The sequence below is a fragment of the Panthera pardus genome, unplaced genomic scaffold, assembly GCF_024362965.1.
Source record: "Panthera pardus isolate Hobbes unplaced genomic scaffold, ASM2436296v1 HiC_scaffold_13, whole genome shotgun sequence".
NCBI lineage: Eukaryota > Metazoa > Chordata > Mammalia > Carnivora > Felidae > Panthera > Panthera pardus.
In genome coordinates this window covers 83,696,174-83,715,590 of record NW_026526688.1, presented here as the reverse complement: position 1 = coordinate 83,715,590, position 19,417 = coordinate 83,696,174, and the positions used below count along the sequence as shown (strand labels likewise).

The 19,417-nt window shown below is 34.6% G+C and overlaps 1 protein-coding gene and 1 non-coding gene across 2 annotated transcripts in view; both read right to left on the bottom strand.

Annotated features, from left to right (window-relative positions):
* Positions 1 to 19,417, bottom strand: part of INPP4B (inositol polyphosphate-4-phosphatase type II B) — a 758,464-nt gene that overhangs the window by 698,219 nt on the left and 40,828 nt on the right.
* Positions 14,200 to 14,306, bottom strand: LOC128776760 (U6 spliceosomal RNA). The gene has a single exon (XR_008421937.1). It is a non-coding gene; the product is annotated as a U6 spliceosomal RNA (small nuclear RNA).

Here is a 19,417-nt window from a genome sequence, read left to right as displayed (position 1 = left end):
GAAAAAGTAACAGACTCTTTGGCCATATCCTCATTGTGACTAGAATGGCAAATGTCATGAGAGACATCCTAAATGGAAAAATCACTCCACATCTAAGCACAGCAGCCTTTCCAAGGCACACAACATAAGCAGAAGGATGCTCTTCACATCATTGGTAAAGAGTTGATGTGACAACAATACCAACTTAATTCAAACATTACTATGACTTTCAAAACTCAAAATGAAGTGTCCAAGACATTCTTAGAAACACAAGGTAAAAACTCACCAAAGTTAATCTCAAAATGGATTGGGTCATGCAAGTTTTCTTTTTACCTTACACCTCTATACCCTAATTTTAACCCCATGACCAGACAGATATAGGAGACCAAACCAAGAAGTTGGAAGATCTAACTTCTTTTCTGGCAAAATACTGATCTTCTCACTTTTTGACTATCCCAAGATGCCACGTGAAATAAAGAATGAATGGCAAAAGTGCTATAGAACCAGGAATAAGGCCAATAACACATGTCTGTTTTGTTAAACCCAAAGATTAAAAAACATGAGACACCCATATGGAGTGTTTTGCTTCTAGTAACAGCCCATCAGAAATGTAGCTCCCTGAAGAAAATAAGTTACCCTTTACAACACAGCTGAATTAATTAGGAACAAATCTGCCAAAAATCTACTAGACTGTAAGTTATGAAAGGCTGGGATGACTTATCCCATTCTTGTATTCCTAACACCTAGCCCCTTGTCTGCACCAGCACTAACCCACAGTAGAATCTCAGTTAATGTTCAACTGAACAAAGAAGCAGAACTGTAAGCTGTACATGTTCCAATGCAACTACTAATAGAACAAAAGCAATTAAGGGAAAAACAAATCAAACAATGTGTCTGTTGTAGCAGTTGGGGTTCAGGCCCTGCAAGTTAAAAAATGTATTTGTAAGGATTTCCTCAGAGGTCTTAGAGCTCTAGAATGACAGTAATACCAAGCACTCTAATCAACTGTGCCTAGAAAACTGTGATTCAAAAAGTCAAACAGAAAAAAACAAATTAAATAAATAATGTGCAGTGCTAAGCACAATGTATTTGTTACTAGGATTAATAAAACATTTTAGCAAGGTGGCTGAAAACAAAATCAATATACAAAAATCAATTGCACTTCTAAGCACTAGCAACAGGAGTTATGAAATGCAATAAAGATGCTACATTAAAGTAGCATAAAAAACACAAAGTAGTTAGGAATAAATATAATGAAATATATGCAATACCCTTATGAAAAAAATTAAAGTATCATTCAAAATGTTAAAGAAAACTAAATGGAAAAGAAGAAATTAAACAAGACTACTCTGCAAAATTCATGTGACTATCTCAACAGGTACAAAAAAAATCGTCTTAAATTCAACAACCTACACATGATAAAACCAAAGAAAACAGACGTAACTAAACATTTCTTAAACTTGATAACATGCTTAATGGTTAAACACTAAAGCAAATGCCATACTTAAAGAATTTTTTTGATGTAGTCTTTGAATCCAGAAACAAGACATATATAATTGTTACCATTGTTATTTAATGTTAAAAAATTGGATATAAGAACTGGAAAGAAAGAAGTAAAACTGTCAGTATGTCATTATGATCTTCTACATGGGAAACCATTAGGATCAACAGAAAAAACTGAATTAGCAAAGAGGTCCAGATATAGGTTAATGCAAAATTCAGAAACATTCCTAAATCACTATAACAAGCTACAAAATTTCATTAAAAAATAAGATACTACTCATTATATTGAAAAAAATTAACACTATCAAGAAATTAAGATAGTGAAAATTACAAAAAGCCTACAGAGAGCAAATTTGTAAACTCCCCTAAAAGACATTCATAAAGAATTGATTAAATGCATAATGTATTTATGAATGGAGAAAATTGCCGAAATCAATATTCCCCAAATTAAATTGATTTATAAATTCAATGTTAAGACTAACCAAAATTCCAGCTGTACTTTTTTAAGAACTTAATATATTTTTTTCATGATGTGTGTGTGTGTGTGTGTGTGTGTGTGTGTGTGTATCCCTGAACAGATACATCAAGTTAGAAAATAAAAGTAGGGGCACCTAGTGGCTCAGTCAGTTAAGCATCCAACTCTTCATTTCAACTCAGGTCATGATCTCAGGATTGTGAGATTGAGCCCTGTAGTGAGTCCCACATAGGGCTCTGTGCTGAGTATGGAACCTATTTGAGATTCTGTCTCCCTCTCTCTCTCTGCCCCTTCCTCCCCTTCTCTCTCCCCAGCACCCCCCCCCAAAAAAAAAGAAAAAGAAGAAATGTCTTCCTATAACATTTTAGCACATAACAAAAGACCATAGCAATAACAACTATATGCAACTATGAAGAAAAAAATTAAACAATGGAATAAATTTCCTCCTGATAGAGCTGAAAATAGTGCTCATCAGTGAGGAAAAGACATTGTATTACAGTTGATGTTAGGAAATCTAGCTCATTATATGATGAAAATCAATACTATATATCAATCCAATATTATGCACAAAGGTTTGAAACCTAAATATGAAATAGAAAACATGAAGCTTATACATATAAGAAAAAATTTTGTGAATTTAAGTAGATGAGGAAACAAAACTAAGACACAAAACTCAAACTATTAGGCAAAAAATGATGGATAACTGAGAAAATTAATAGACTAATACCAAATAGAAGTAATCAACATGTGGTATGTAAAGAATATAGGATAAAAAGCATTTCTGCAAATATAGACAACCAACCAGAAAGCACATGAAGATGTAGACAAGAACTTCATAGAAAGGGAAACTTGAATGGCTAACAAATATATGAAGATATGTTCATACTTATTAATTAGAACAAAATAAAAGCAGGTATTCAATTCAAGGTGGTAAGAAGGGCTGGGATGAGGGATGAATAGAAAAAATGAAAAATAAAACTAAATGAACAGATACCATGTTCATGGATTGAGAGGTTGTATGTCATATAGATGTCAATTCTACCCTAATTGATCTATAGAAACAATGCAATTACAGGTAAAGACTCAATGGGTTGGTGGTGGTGGTGTTGATTCTATCTATCCATCCATTCACCTACCTCCCTATTACAAGCTTATTCTAGAATGTGTCTATGGAAAAGCAAAAGACCAAGAATAGCCAAGACATTCCTAAAGGAATATCAATCAAGGTAGGTGGACATGTCTTACCAGATATCAAGACTTATTAGGTTTAAGGTATAAATAAAGTATTAAGTGTATCAAAATAAAGTTTAAGATGGTATGGATTAGGGATAGACAAACATGACAGGAGCTCTACAAAGGATCCAAAATTGAAGATATATGGAAGTGTCATTTATTACAGAACTGAACTGAAAGTTAATAGAAAAAGGAGGAATTTTTCCATAAAATGAGTTGAGAAAAACTGGGAAAAAATAGTGTAACAGTATATCTGTACTGATAAAATACACAAAAATAATTATATGTATATTAAATATAAAGATAAAACATAAAATATTAAGAAGATAAGATTGAATATCTGGGACAGGAATAATTTCTTAAGTTTAACATAAAAAGCCCAAATCATAAAAGAAAATATTTATATGCCTAAATTGTGTTAAAAGTAAGAACTTCTGCCCACCAAAAAATGTCATAAAAAGAAATTGAAAATTCAAGCCACAAACTGGGAGATATTTGTAATTTTTTAAAATATTATCATAAAAATATAGAAAGCACATCTGGAAGTCAATCAGAAGTAACAAACAAGCTAATGAGAAAATGGCAGCACTTAACAAAAGAGGCAATAAAAATGGCTAAATATTTGAAAAATGTAATCTAGAAAACAAATTGGCATTAGGTAGTAGGATATAAGTATGTGCATATAATTTAAGATAGATATGTTAAAGAATGTTTCACAGAATATTCATTTACCATTCCCTGTATTGGCAAAAAAAATAATTCAGAAGTAAAATGGATAAATTCTGGAATACTCATTCTGTGGAATACCATGTAACAATGAAAATGGAATACTATGTAACTGCATGCATCAACAAAGATGAATTTTAAGAGAATAATGTTGAGTGAAAAAGCAAGCTACAGAAGAATGTATAATTTTATTTATAGAACTTGAAATGCATGAAAAACTAATATAGGTTTAGGGATAGAAACATATATAAAGAAAACTAGGAAGAAAAACTAGGAAGAAAAATCAAGACAATTATATCACAAAATACAAGCTACCTCTTAGGAAGCATAAACAGGATGACAATGGTACAAGCATCCAAGGAGCCTTGACAGTAATGGTTCTTTTTTTTTTTTTAATTTTTTAAAAATGTTTATTTATTTATTTTGAGAGACAGAGACAGAGCACAAGCAGGGGAGGAGCAGAGAGAGAGGGAGACACAGAATGTGAAGCAGGCTCCAGGCTCCGAGCTGTCCTCACAGAGCCCGACGCGGGGCTCAAACTCACAAACCGTGAGATCATGATCTGAGCCGAAGCCAGACGCTCAACCGACTGAGCCACCCAGGTGCCCCAGTAATGGTTCTCTTAATCTGAAGTGATAGGTATGCAAGAGATTGTTCTTCTTTCATTTTCTATAATATTATGCATAGTCTAATTATAAATCTTTTTTTGTTTGTTTTTGTACAATAGGTAAAAAACAAAACATACAAGAGAGCGCTGTCTGAAGTTCCTCTATTGTCCTTTGGCTGATAAATTGCTTTTTTTAAACCTTTCTTCTCAGGTTAAAAAATATATCAACATTTATTATAGCATATCTTGAAATAGTATCCTGTGTATACTAGGTGCTTAATAATTATTCATTATAATTATTATTATCATCAACACTATCATATCTGTTATTATCAACGCAACCACCAATGTGGCCAAAACAATCTATGGCTTCTCTCCTTACCCAGTGCTTTAATGCTTTCCCCAACCAACAAAAACGAATTGATGAATTATGCCTTTACTCAACTACCTTTTTAATCATATATATCCTGCTCTTGCTACAAATCTTTTTAAAACTTCCATAGTTCCTGCCTCCATTCAGTATGCCTCTTTTAGGCTTTCACTTCACTTAGATCATTATTTTCAATTTAAGAATATTGCAATGCTTCCACATTCATTCTATTTTTATATCCATTCCTCCCAAAGGAAGGCCCCTCATCTTTGAATTTGGTTTCAATATTCACATACAATGAATGTGAGCATCTTGAAGACGAGAGTCACATCTCATTGCTCTCTCTATCCCCAACATCTTGTTCCACATGATGAGCACATTTGTATATGCTCAAAAGATGTTTGGAGAAGGAATAATGAATAGTAAAATAAATAAACTAAGGATTATACAAACATGGAAGATTCTTGTTTAAGTTAAAGGACAAGGCAGTTATGTTTTGCCTCTCATTTGTTCTAAGAAAATAGTGTTGTTAAATTGAAAAAATAGCAACACAAAAGGCATAAGTCTATAAAAGGAATAGGGGTTCAGTAGCCAAAATATTTCTTAAAAATCTTGAAAGGTGGGGAACCTGGGTGGCTCAGTCAGTTGAGCCTCTGACTCTTGATTTCGGCTCAGGTCATGATCTCATGGTTGGTGAGACTGAGCTCCACATCGGAGCTTAGTGGAAAAAGGATGCTAAACACAGAGGGTAAGTAAAAGACTGCCATAGCAAGGCTAAAGAGACGCCCACTCCCTGGTCAAGGTACAGAGGGCAGAGCCACCAGCAGCTTAACATTTATAACAAGGCCAAATAAAATAAAATAAAATAAAATAAAATACAATAAAATAGTGAAATAAAATAAGATAAATATATATATAATACATATATATATATAGAGAGAGAGAGAGAGAGCGAGAGAGAGAGAGCAGCTCTTTCTGAAAATTTGAATAATTGCTACAGAAGCTAGATTATTGCTGTTGAAGTAGGCACTTATCTATTCTGGCATTTATGAGTTATTGACCTAAGAGGGAGCTTTCTGCTCATTTACCCTAGAATACAGACTATCAGTTTTTAAGACCTATCCATGTACAGAGAGTTTCTAATAAGTCTCTTTATTCAGGAGAAACCTGTGTGAAAAAAAACAGATATACATGGCTGAGACAAAATGTGGAAAATAATATTAGATCCTTGCTGATACCAGAAAAAAATTATATATGTATTAAAGAGCTAAATATAAAAGACTAAATTATAAAATTTTAAGGTAAATTTAAATATAGATGACCTGTACTATTAAATATGAATAACAATTGGAAATAAAAAGACGTGTGGAAAAACAGCAGCAACATAAAAGAATGACAACAACAACAAAAAAAAAACTTTTAGACTAACTTCAGAGAAAAATAAATAGGAATTGAGATTATTTTCATCAATGATGTTCAAGAATACAAAAAGCTAGTATTTATTTAAGGATTACCACATGCCAAGTTCTGCTCTGAGAGCTTTACATGCTTAATCCAATTTAATCCTCCTAATATTCTTATAAAAGAGTAAAGATTTTTTTCCTTCCCTTAGATGTAAAACCCTAAATTAAAATAATTAAACATTTCTAATGTACACGATAAGTGACCAATCCAAAATGTGTACCTAGGCCCTCCCTCTCCAAAACTTATACTCTTAGCTTTATACTATAATGCCTTTGGAAACATAGCACCTATAAAACAAGAGTCTGTTGTAATAACCAAAGCACCAAAAAAGTTTCTACAAATGTTAATCAGGTTACCAAAAAGAAAACTGTTAGATAAAGTCAAGAAACTTTTCCAGAGCAAAGAGACAGTAAGAAAACAAAAGACCTATGAAACGAGTGGGGGAGGGGGTGGAACTACATTTGAGTGCCTAAAGTTCTAGAAAGTGAAAACAAAAAAAGATGTGTTTTCACATGAGAAGAAATCATCAAAAATCCCAGCCCAAATAATAATAAAAGAAAAAAATCTAAATATACTTTCATGCCATTTTATAACCCCCAGCATAGAGAGAGTATCTTAAAATATGCTTTCAAAGTGACAAAAATGAAAACAAAATTCATGAAAAATAAATGACAATATGTCATTGTCCTAATTAAATGCTAGAAAATAAATTTAGAGCAATGCCTTCAAAGTTTAAGGAGAAAAAAATTGAACCTAGATTATATATTTTCAAATGTGGGGCAAAACAAATATATTTTCATATACTCATAAACTCAGTTATTTTTTTATCACATCCACCTTTCAGAAGAAATTGCTTGAGGATAGCTTCATCAAAACAAGAATGGTAATCAAGAAAGACAAAGATATAAGCAAGAACAACAATAACAGCAGAAATAAACCAGAAGCACAGTGAAAGAAAATCTTAAGACAACAGTGATGTAGCAAGCCTAGAAGGCAATTGGTTTTAATTGGAAGAGTAAGACACTGAACCACCAGTAAAAAAATCTCACAGAAAATGGAATAGATTTCAATCAATATAAAAAAATAAGTCAGAAGAGATCAGCACTGCGACTTACAAAAAAAAAAGTTCTTCAATATTACTAAAGGGAGGTAAAAAGGAGAAGGAGGAACACAGACATTAGGAAAAACAGAAAAAAAAATCTACAAGAAAGCTATTTGTTACATACATAAGGCAAACCAAAATGTGGCATGATTTTGAGCAGTTAGTGGAAGATAATGTAACAGTACTACTCATTTGACCTTGATGCTAGATTGATTCAAGTAATGTAACAGGTGGGTAGCTGGGCCATGAGGAAGGAAAAGTAATCTTACTCATCATCTTTAGAACAGACATAGAGCTAACGTTTGAAAGAATTGATTATGGTTTCAGAATGGAACATAAATGCTATCTAGCAGATAGAGCTACAGAAGTTGGAAGACAGAAAAAGTGTGGAGAGGAAGAGAGGTCTAATATCCTCCCAGTGCACAGCGAGGAATAAGGAGACCCCATCTAAAGACTAGGACACAGGAGTAGAGATTAAAGTGCATTATCAGAAGTTATACACATGCATAATTGAAGAACTTTTCTAAATTAGATAACTATTCAAAATTGAAAAGAAGGAGGGAATTGTGAGGACATTATTTATATAAATGAGATAATCTGCCATATTTTACAGTGAGAAGTAGAAATAACATCTAACGTTGACTAATCAATTAGTGTTTAAATATTTGTTTAAAATTATAGCATTAACTAATAGAAGAGCCAAAATCAAAAATGGTTTAAATGGTTAAAGTGTATCTGAGCAGGGGGTTGGGGACTGTGAGAGACCGGCTGGTGCTTTTCTTGATGAATCTGTTGGTACTTACTAGACTTTACCCATGTGCACATAACACACTGGTAATTTAAAATTAAAAAAAATGAGTAATTAAAAAAAAAACAACAAAACCAGGGCGCCTGGGTGGCTCAGTCGGCTGAGTGTCCGACTTTGGCTCAGGTCATGATCTCTCGGTCTGTGGGTTCAAGCCCCGCGCCTGGCTCTGTGCTGACAGCTCAGAGCCTGGAGCCTGCTTCAGATTCTGTGTCTCCCTCTCCCTCTGCCCCTCCCCCACTCATACTGTCTCTCTCTCAGAAATAAATAAACATTAAAAAAAAATTTAAAAAAAACACAATAGATCCTAAGACTAGGATCAATGCCCATTGAAATATCATCCTATAACATAAAGAAATTTTCAGATTCAACCTCTATTAAATGCTTTACAACCAATATTGCTTATAGATGCTACTTATAAAATCTCTTGATTCTCTTTTCCCCATGTATATTTCAGGATCACTTTCTACCCATTTGTATCTGAAATTCATTAGTCCCAATATATTTTAAATAGTCCCAATATATTTTAAATAATTATTTGCATTTTTTGCTGATTTTAAACATACATATAAAAAAGTATGTGCATCATGGAAAAAATGGGCAATTCTAAAAAATATATAGATCAAACAATCATAATCTACTTTTCAGAAACTAAATTGTACACCCGAAACTATTATTACACTGTATATTAACTAACTGGAATTTAACTAAACACTTAAAAAAAAAAAACTCGTTTAAATAGAAAAAAAAAGGAAGCAGTTACTTTTGATACTTATCTTCAATTACCTTCACTGTTAAACATAACTAAAATCATAATACAATTAATGCTTTGCATTCTACTTACAAAAATAATATATAAAATTTTCCATGCTATTATTATTCAAATGTAATTTTTAAAATAAATGTTGATGGGGCGCCTGGGTGGCGCAGTCGGTTAAGCCTCCAACTTCAGCCAGGTCACGATCTCGCGGTCCGTGAGTTCGAGCCCCGTGTCAGGCTCTGGGCTGATGGCTCGGAGCCTGGAACCTGTTTCCGATTCTGTGTCTCCCTCTCTCTCTGACCCTCCCCCGTTCATGCTCTGTCTCTCTCTGTCCCAAAAATAAAATAAAATAAATATATATATTTAAAATAAATGTTGATGGATTATAAAAATAGTACATAACAGGGGCACCTGCGTTACTCAGTTGAGGCTCCAAGTCTTGATTCCAGTTCAGGTTATGATCCCAGCATTGTGGGACTGAGCCACAAGTGGGGCTCTGTGCTGAGCATGAAGCCTGCCTAGAATTCTCTCCCTATCCCTCTGCTCCCCTCCCCCACTCATGCTTGCTCTCTCTCTTAAAATTAAAAAAAAAAAATAGTATATAACAAATATACAGAAGTTAGAAAATAGAGAAAAGCACAAAAAATAATGATCCTTTATAATTCTATAGTCTAGAGATACTCAGTTTTAATTCCTCCCACCTTTGCTCAGTATATACAGGGTGTGTTTTAACAATTACTCTAATCTATTGTAAGTGGAAGTTTGTTTCCTGCTTTTGTTTGTTTATCTTGAGAGAGAGAGTGAGTAGGGGAGGGGCAGAGAAAGAGGGAGAGAGAGAATCCCAAGCTCACTCCGCACCATCAGTGCAGAGCCCGACATGGGGCTTGATCTCAGGAACCCTGAGATCATGACCTAAACCAAAATCAAGAGTCAGATGCTTAACTCACTGAGCCATCCAGGTGCCCTCCTGCTTTTTTCATGATAACAAAGTCTATTCCCTTTGTACACCAACTTCTTCATAAATATTTTTGCATTTTATTATCGAATTGTAATTAATTCTTGTCCCATTATTAAATAGTATTAAATTCTTATCCTACTATTAAATATTCTTGTTCTTCTAATTTGTCAATCATTCAAATTGGAAATAATGATTCAATGAACCCATTTGTGCATAAAATCTTTTCCTCTTTTGGATTATTTTCATCATTTAAATTCCTAGAAGTACATATACCATCTCTAAGAGGAGTACAATAAATTTAGACTGTATAAAGATCATTCTGAGTACAATAATTGAAAAAGCATGTAATTTAGATGAAGGTGAAGTGATTCCTTGACTTATGTAAGATGTTGCTGCATAATTAAAAATGAAAAAAGAGTGGGGTGCATTCTTTTCACATGCCCTTAAAAATCAGTAAGAAAATACGATGCCTTTTAGGTTGAATGTACACACAGAAACCTTAGAAACAGCTATCTCCTTTCTCTCAAAAGTGAGTAATAATTTATACCAGGCAAACAAACAACTACTGGTTTCGTTCCTTTTATGGCCAATGTACCTCCATGGAAGGCAGAAGAGCAGGTAAAGATTCTCAGTCAACTATAAAGTTCCAGTGCTTATTTACAAGGCTGATAAAAGAGTTGCTTTAACAAATCATGCTTCCTCTCTGATCCTAATGACATCAACTTAAGAGAATGGTGATATAATGACAATTGGATCACTAGAAATTGCAGGATCATATTTTCAAGATATGACTGCCATTTATACGCAGATCTCTAAAGGGAAAGGAAGAGATCCACTGACTTCCATAGATCTCTTAGTGTTTTAATTTCTAAAGGCAAAACATTGATTACTTTTGTCACATTAGCTGGCATATGACCCTGAAAATACCATCGGATGTTAGTAATATGATATTTATATTTGTAGGAACTAGTATTAATTACCTAGATGTTAAATTCTGGGAGTCTCTGAATGCAAATGAAAACCACAATGAGATATCACCTCTTACCTGTCAGAAGGGCTAAAACCAAAAACATAAGAAACAGCAAAGGATGTGGAGAAAAAGGAACCCTCATGTACTATTGGTGGGAATGCAAAATGGTGGGACTACTACGGAAAACAGTATGAAGCTTCCTCAAAAAATTAAATACATGATGTACATTAAGTACATATTTGTCAGTACTTCCACTACTGGGTATTTACCCAAAGAATATAAAAACCCTAATCTGAAAAGACATATGCACCCCTGTATTTATTTCAGCAATATTTACAATAGCAAGATATGAAAGCGACCCAACTCCATCAATAGATAAATGGATAAAGAATATGAGGTACCTATATACAACAGAATATTAGCCATAAAAAAGAATAAAATATTGTCATTTGCCACATGGACGGATCTAGAGAATATAATACTAAGTGAAGTAAGTCAGTCAGAAAAATACAATTAGCACATGATTTCACTCATATGTGTAATTTAAGAAACAAAACAAACAAAAAAAGAGAAAAACAAAAAAACAGACCCTTAAACATAGAAAGCGAACTAGTGGTTACCAGAGGGGTGGGGGTGGGGGAAAGGGTGAAATAGGTGAAGGGGATTAAGAGTACACTTATTGCGTTGAGCACTGAATAATGTACAGAATTGTTGAATCACTATATTGTACACCTGGAACTAATATACCACTATATGTTAATTATACTGAAATTGAAAAAACAAATAATTTTTTTAAGATTTAAAAAAAAATTTTTAATGTTCATTTATTTTTGAGAGAGAGACAGAGTGTGAGTGGGGGAGGAGCAGAGAGAGAGGGAGACACAGAATCTGAAGCAGGCTCCAGGCTCTGAGCTGTTAGCACAGAGCCCGATGCGGGGCTTGAACTCACAGACCGTGAGATCATGACCTGAGCTGAAGTCGGATGCTTACCGACTGAGCCACCCAGGTGCCCCAAATAATTTTTTTTTAATGTTGAGAGTCTCTCTTAGTATTTCCTCCTTAGTACTATGCATGAGATTTCTTAAATGCCCATTAGTGATTAAAGGTGTTTGCATAGTTGTGATGACACAAGATAATGGAGAAAGTAAAAGACAGCAAATTATTCCACACTAGAATAAGTTACCAAGTGAGTATTTGAGGGCCCAGAGTCTGTAGAGCAAGTCACTTTGAGAATCTGAATGATCCATATACCCAGAAAATAAATTTAATGAAGAACATGGTGGAGGAAAAATTGTACAGAAATAAAGATGGAAAGGTTGACCAGAGACAGATAACAAAGGGCCTTGTACACCAGGTTAAAGTAACAAAATATTATTGAGGGTATTTAAACATGAGATGTCATGATAAAGAACACTCTACCTGGAGAACAAGGAAAGAACTGATGAAGAAAAGAGGTTGTTGCAGTAATCTAGGCAAGAGATGATAATAGCCAAAATTAAGAATTAGAAGCTGGATGGTGTTATGGGCTAAACTGTATTCTCTTCAACTCTGTTGAAACTTTAACCCCCATTACCTCAGCATATGACTACATTTGGACATAGGGCCTTACAAAGGGGTGATTACATTAAAATGAGGCTGTTACTGTAGGTCCTAATCTAATCTGGTGTTCTTACAAGAGAAATACAGACACACAGAGAGACATCAAGGATGTGTGCATACAGATGTCCACCATAGGAAGACACAGCAAGAAGGTGGCAGTCTGCAAGCCAAGGAGAGAGGCCTCAACTCTGATATACCTTGATTTTGGGCCTCAAGCTTACAGAACCATAGGAAAATAAATTTCTCATTTTTAAGCCACTCAGTCTGTGATGTTTTGTTACATCATACAGCAAATTAATAGAGATGGATATAAGAGAATGGATCTGAGAGATATTTAGAAGTCAAAAATTATAAAATTCAGTGACTAGACATGAGGTTTAATGAAGATGCAGAACCACAGTAACTCCACATAGTGGAGCCATTTTCCAAGGCAGGGACTCCAAGGGGAGGAACAGGATGGGCTAAAGGTCACAAGTTGAGCTATGGATCTGTTGAATTCTTCATAATTATGAGACATCCAAGTGAAAGTATAATTATGGATTAGACAATTAGATATTTATGGATCTGGAAATCAGGAAGTTTGGCTGGAGAAATGGGGTGGGACTCATCAACATACAGATGAATGAAGACCTGTTAGAGACAAGGGAACCATTGCTTCAAGCTGGTGACTTTAAGATATGAGAATATAGAAATGAAACAGTATATATTCACAGATGGTTCTATCCTCCCCCAGCAAAGGTCACTAAGTGTTGCCTCTTAGCACTTGAGGCCAACACTTGAATGTCTACCCAGAACACATTACCCTTTTTTGAACAGGACCCTATTTTGGTTCAGGTTTCAAGCAGTAATGGGCCAAGCCCTAGGAAATAAATCATGATTGGTTCATGGAAATCATTGCAATCCACCTTCCCTTTGCCAGAGAATATTTAGTAGACATTTGACCTATTCATTTCCAGTGGCAAAATATCTGAAAAAAATTTTATTGATAAAAATAAAAGAAAAACATATACAAAGACATTTACCTCTTTTTTCTTGAATTTGAGGACTGCTGAAAAAATGTCATATTTGGTATAGTGGCAGCCACATTGTGAGAATGAGGGAAGGTCAACAAAATCAAAGAAAAGACTCCCCAGAGGTCTGAAACTCTACAGTTCCTAAAGCAATCCTGGAATCACTTTACCACTTCACTTGTCTTGAGAGAGAAATAATCCCGCATTGTTCATTCCACTTTAATAAGTTAAGTTGTACAACATGATGATTTGATACATGTATATACTATAAAACGGGGACCACAATCAGGTTAGTTAACACCTCCATCATCTCATATACTTACCTTTATTTGGTGATAACATTTAAGATCTACTCTATTAGCAATTTTTATGTATGCATAAAACCATGTTCTACATTAGATTCCCAGAACTTATTCATCTCATAATGGAAAGTGTGTACCCTTTGACTACCATCTCTCCATTTCCCACAGTCTCAGGCCCTGGCAAACATCATTCTACTGTTTCTGAGTTTGGCTTTTTTAGATTCCACATGTGAGATGACACAGTATTTGCCTTTCTGAGTCTGGCTTATTTCATTAGCATAATGTCCTCCAGGTTCATCCACGTTGTCACAAAATGCAAGATTTCCTACTTTTTTTTTTTTTTTTTTAAGATTTCCTACTTTTTATGTCATCCTTGCACAGAGGCCATGCTAATCTTCTCTGTATCATTCCAATTTTAGTATATGTGCTGTTGAAATGACCACTTCTTCTTTTTATGTACACATACAATGGAATATAGATACAGATTTATATAGATGATATAGATATAGATGTACACAATACACACACACATATACACATACCACACTGATACTTTAGTTGATTCCGTGCTGTGGCTATTGCATATAATGCTGCATTGAATATGAGGATGCAAATATTTCTTTGAGCTAATTATTTCATTTTATGGAAGGTATCTTGAAAGTGCAGGCTAAGACAACAACTTGCTCTTCCTATTAAAGCTAAGAGCCTCTAGCTTTTGTCTGGGGGTTCCTAGTTCTTCTTTCAGTTTCTACTTAGAAAACAGTGATGATTTAAAAGATAGCATGGGCCACCCTCTGTGTGCAAAAATGATAAAATTGAATAGAGTAATTAGTAGGATATAAGATAGAAAACATCAAGAACTAGTAATTTAAAACATTTTATACAATATCGGGGCGCCTAGGTGGCTCGGTTGGTTGAGTGTCCAACTTCAACTCACGGTTCGTGAGTTCACCCCATGTCAGGCTCTGTGCTGACAGCTCAGAGCCTGGAGCCTGCTTCATATTCTGTCTCTGTCTCTCTCTCTCTCTCTCTGCCCCTCCCCTGCTTGCATAACGCCTCTCCTCCCCTCCCCCTCTCTCAAATGTAAATAAACATTTTATGCAATATCAAAACTTTAAATGGGTTTTACAACAGTCATTACTTAAGACACAATATAATTTCAAGTATACATTCATTTAATAATCATATAGTAGATGCTCAATAAATACTTTTGATTTAATTTGATGTGAGAATCACATTGAACATTGAGAACAAAATCAAATTCTGTTTCTTTATATAAGAAAAACTCACAAAGGCTTTTCCTTGCATTATTTCATAAAAGAAATTTCTTAAAAGCCCAAATATCTCTACCACTTTACTTTTTTTTTTCTACACAGAACCCTACAAAGTGACTTCTCTTCTGTGGTCTAATGCAGGAATAGAGATTAGAAATATGTCTCTGCTTTCCCAGGGGAATTCCAGCAAACCTTTTTTAAAAAGGATAATACCAATTTTCTTTAAGCATTGAAAAACATAGAAAAATGAAGCAAGCCTCTCAAATTTTTTTATGAAGTGAGTAAAACACTAATATTAATCTTGAGGATATGCATACTACTCAACACACACACACATACACACAAACACAAACTTCAGAGCAATTTCACTTTTGACTATCAATGTAAAAATACTAAAGATAATATTAGTGAACAGAATCCATTGATACTTTGAAAAGCAGAATAGTGTATCAGGACCAAATATGACTTTGAAGATCATTTGATATGAGAAAATGCATTAATACTATTTTTTTGAAGTTTTTATTTTATTTTATTTTTAATTTACATCCAAGTTAGTTAGCATATAGTGCAACAATGATTTCAGGAGTAGATTCCTTAATGCCCTTTACCCATTTAGCCTATCCCTACTCCCACAACCCCTCCAGTAATCCTCTGTCCTCCGTATTTAAGAGTCTCTTATGTTTTGTCCTCCTCCCTGTTTTTATATTATTTTATATTATTTTTCCCTTCCCTTATGTTCATCTGTTTTGTATCTTAAAGTCCTCATAGGAGTGAAGTCATATGATATTTGTCTTTCTCTGACTAATCTCGCTTAGCATAATACCCTCCAGTTCCATCCACGTAGTCACAAATGGCAAGATTTCATTCTTTTTGATTGCCAAGTAATACTCCATTGTATATGTATACACCATATCTTCTTTATCCATTAATCCATCGATGGACATTTGGACTCTTTCCATACTTCGGCTATTGTCAATAGTGCTGCTACAAACATTGGGGGCATTAATACTATTTAAAATAAATGTATCACTTTAACATATAAGTCAGATCATGTCACTTCTCTGTTCCAAAATCTCTGAAGACTTCCTGTTTCACTCAGAGGAAGAGCCAAAAATTCTTACACTGACCTAAAAAGTCTATATAATCTGGCAACTGTTGTCTCTGTCACTTCTCCCCTCAGTCATATGGCTCCAGACACACTGAACTTTGCTGCTCCTCAAACATTCCAGGAACATTCCTGCCCTAACATCTTCGCACTGTTATACTCTTTGTCTGCAAAGCTTCCAATACAAGCTTCCACCAAGTATCTGCGAGGTTAAGTCCCTCACCTCCTAAGATATCTTGCTTCAGTGTCACCTACACAATAAAGCTTATGCTGTCCACTCTGTTTAAAATTGCAACTCTCCTACTCTCACCCATGGTACTTCTGATTTCTTGCCTTACTCTGTGTCATCTCTTTTTCTCTAGCACTTGCTACAGCACTTCCGTATCATCTTCTGGAACTGAGTCAATGTACTTACATATCATCATTTTCATTTATTGTCTCTATCTCTCTCCTGCCATTATTATAAGCTTTTTGTCATTATTATAAGCTTTCCTTCACCATTGTATTCCATATGCCTACAATAGTACCTGGTACATAAGTTAGCTTTCAACAGATTTTCTTAAAATAAATGACCAAATGATTATTTAATACATCTGAAGAAAAGTCACATGGTATTCTCCATAGCCACTACAAAGTCATTTGACAAACAAATACACACTCAACTAAGTAGAAATTAGTGGCTAAGTCCTTAAAATCATCTACCTCAAAAACATTGTTAACAGAGGAAATACTGGAGGCATTCCACTACCGTCAGGTACAAGGAACCCCACTATCACCACTAACCACTTAACTTCTATGGCCTGTATAAGCTGATTTGGTTAAAAATAGAAAAAAAATTATTTGTAGATAAAGATGGACAGAACAAATAGAACTATTTGTAGATAAGAGGATTATACAACCAGTGTGAAAAAGTCAAATGAAAAACTACCAAAATTAACATGAGCTTTAGCGAGTATCAGAATAATAAATTTTGTACATTTATTCGAAAAATTATTTCTAAGTATTTATTATGCTGTGCCCCTTTTGCTGTTACAGCTTTGACTTTCATTTCACTATATCTTTTAACTGATAAATATATATATAATCTATATAATGGAATATTATATGTATATTGTATATAATGCAATATTATTCAGCCATAAAGAAAAGGAAATCCCGCCACTTGCAACAATATGGATAAAAATGTGAAGTGAAATAAGCCAGACACAGAAATGCAAACACTATATGATCTCATTTATATGGGAAATATAAAAAAGTTGAACTCACAGCAAAGTAGAATGATGGTTGCCAAAAGCTCAGGGTGGGAAGAATGGGGAGATGTTGATCAAAAGGTACAAGCTATAAGATAAACAAGCCCTGGGGATCTAATGTACCGCATGGTGACCATGTGTAATAATACTGTGTTGTATGCTTGAAATTTTCTAAGAGAATACACCTTAAGTATTCACACCACACACACATAAGAGGTGATGGATATCTAAATTAGCTTGATTGTAGTAGTCATTTCACAATGTATTATGTCATCAACTCATGTTGTACACCTTAAATATATACAATTTTCATTTGCCAATTATACCTCAATAAAGATGGAGGGTGAGTCGAAAATTAGTCTCAGTGGGCTAATATCAAGGCATCAGCAGGGCTGTATTCTTTCTAAAGGCTCTAGGGAAGATCCTTTTTCTTGCCTTTTCCAGCTTTTAGAAGCTTCCTGAATTTCTCACCTTATGGCCCCTGCCACGCTCAAAATGTAGGTGGTTGGTCAAGTCTTTCTGCAATCACATCACTCTGACTCTGACTCTCCTTCTGCCTCCTGCTTTCACTTTTAAGAACCCCGTGACTCTGGGGTGCTTGAGTGGCTCAATCCATTAAGTGTCTGACTTCAGCTAAATTCATGGTCTCACAGTTTGTGGGTTTGAGCCCCATGTTGGGCTCTGTGCTAACAGCTCGGAGACTGGAGCCTGCTTCAGATTCTGTGTCTCCCTCTCTCTCTGCCCCTACCCCACTCGTGCTCTCTTTCTGTCTCTCAAAAATGAATAAACATTAAAAAAAATTTTTTTAAAGAACCCTGTGACTCTGCTGTGTTCATCCAGATAATCCACAATAATTTCTCTATCCAAATGTCAGGTGATTAGTAAACCAGATCACATCTGCTACTTGAATTCCACTTTGCCATATAATATAACATATTCATAGATTCAGGAGTTAGGATGCAGACATCTTTGGAAGACCATTGCTCTGCCTACAATACCCAGAGATACTTCTAGATATTTAAATGACTTTACATATGAAAGTTGGACTTTTTAATGGATGGTCATGGAACAGCTGAGTAGTCCTTGGGGGAAAAGATTAAATTAGATCCATGCTTCACATAGTACAACCGGATAAACTCCAAATGGATCAAAAGATTTAAATGTAAATAAGTGAACCATAGATATATTAAAGAATGGCAAATGTCTTTAAAACCTCATGGTAAGACCGTTCTTATTATGACTATGGTGGACAGACCTTAAAGTGATCACGATCATCCCTGACTCCTGGTATTCATGTCTTTGTGAAAATCCCCTCTAGGTCAGTATGGATGGACCAACGACTTGCTTCTAACCAACAGAATATGGCAAATATCATGGTATTTATATAATTATGTCTCAGTCTGATTATATAAGAGTGCAGCATCAATTTTGATAGTCGCTCTCCCTCTTTCCCTCTCTCTCTCTTTCCCATCCTGTCTTTTTCAAGAGTCCAAGAATCCTACAGAGGAAAAGAAATTAATTCTGCCAGCAACTAGAGGGTGCTGGGAAGTAAATTTTTCCAGTGTTAAGTCTCCAGATAAGAACACAAGAACACAGTCCGGCCAATACATTGATTGCAGCTTTGTGTGAGACCCTGAGCAGAGGACCCCCTACACTGAGTAGTTCGCAGACTTTTGACCCACAGAAGCTATAAGATAATAAATGTATGTTGTTTGACACTGCTAAATTTGTGGTAATTAGTTACACGACATAGAAAACTAATACAGTGGCTCAACATTTGAAATACATAGGAAAAATAAATTTTACTACACAAATAAAAAGACTTGAATATTACAAAGCAAACAAAGCAAGAGATAGATACACAAATATCATAATTAAAAGACAAGAATACATAAGCAAAGTCAAAAGTCAGTCGATTTTTTAAG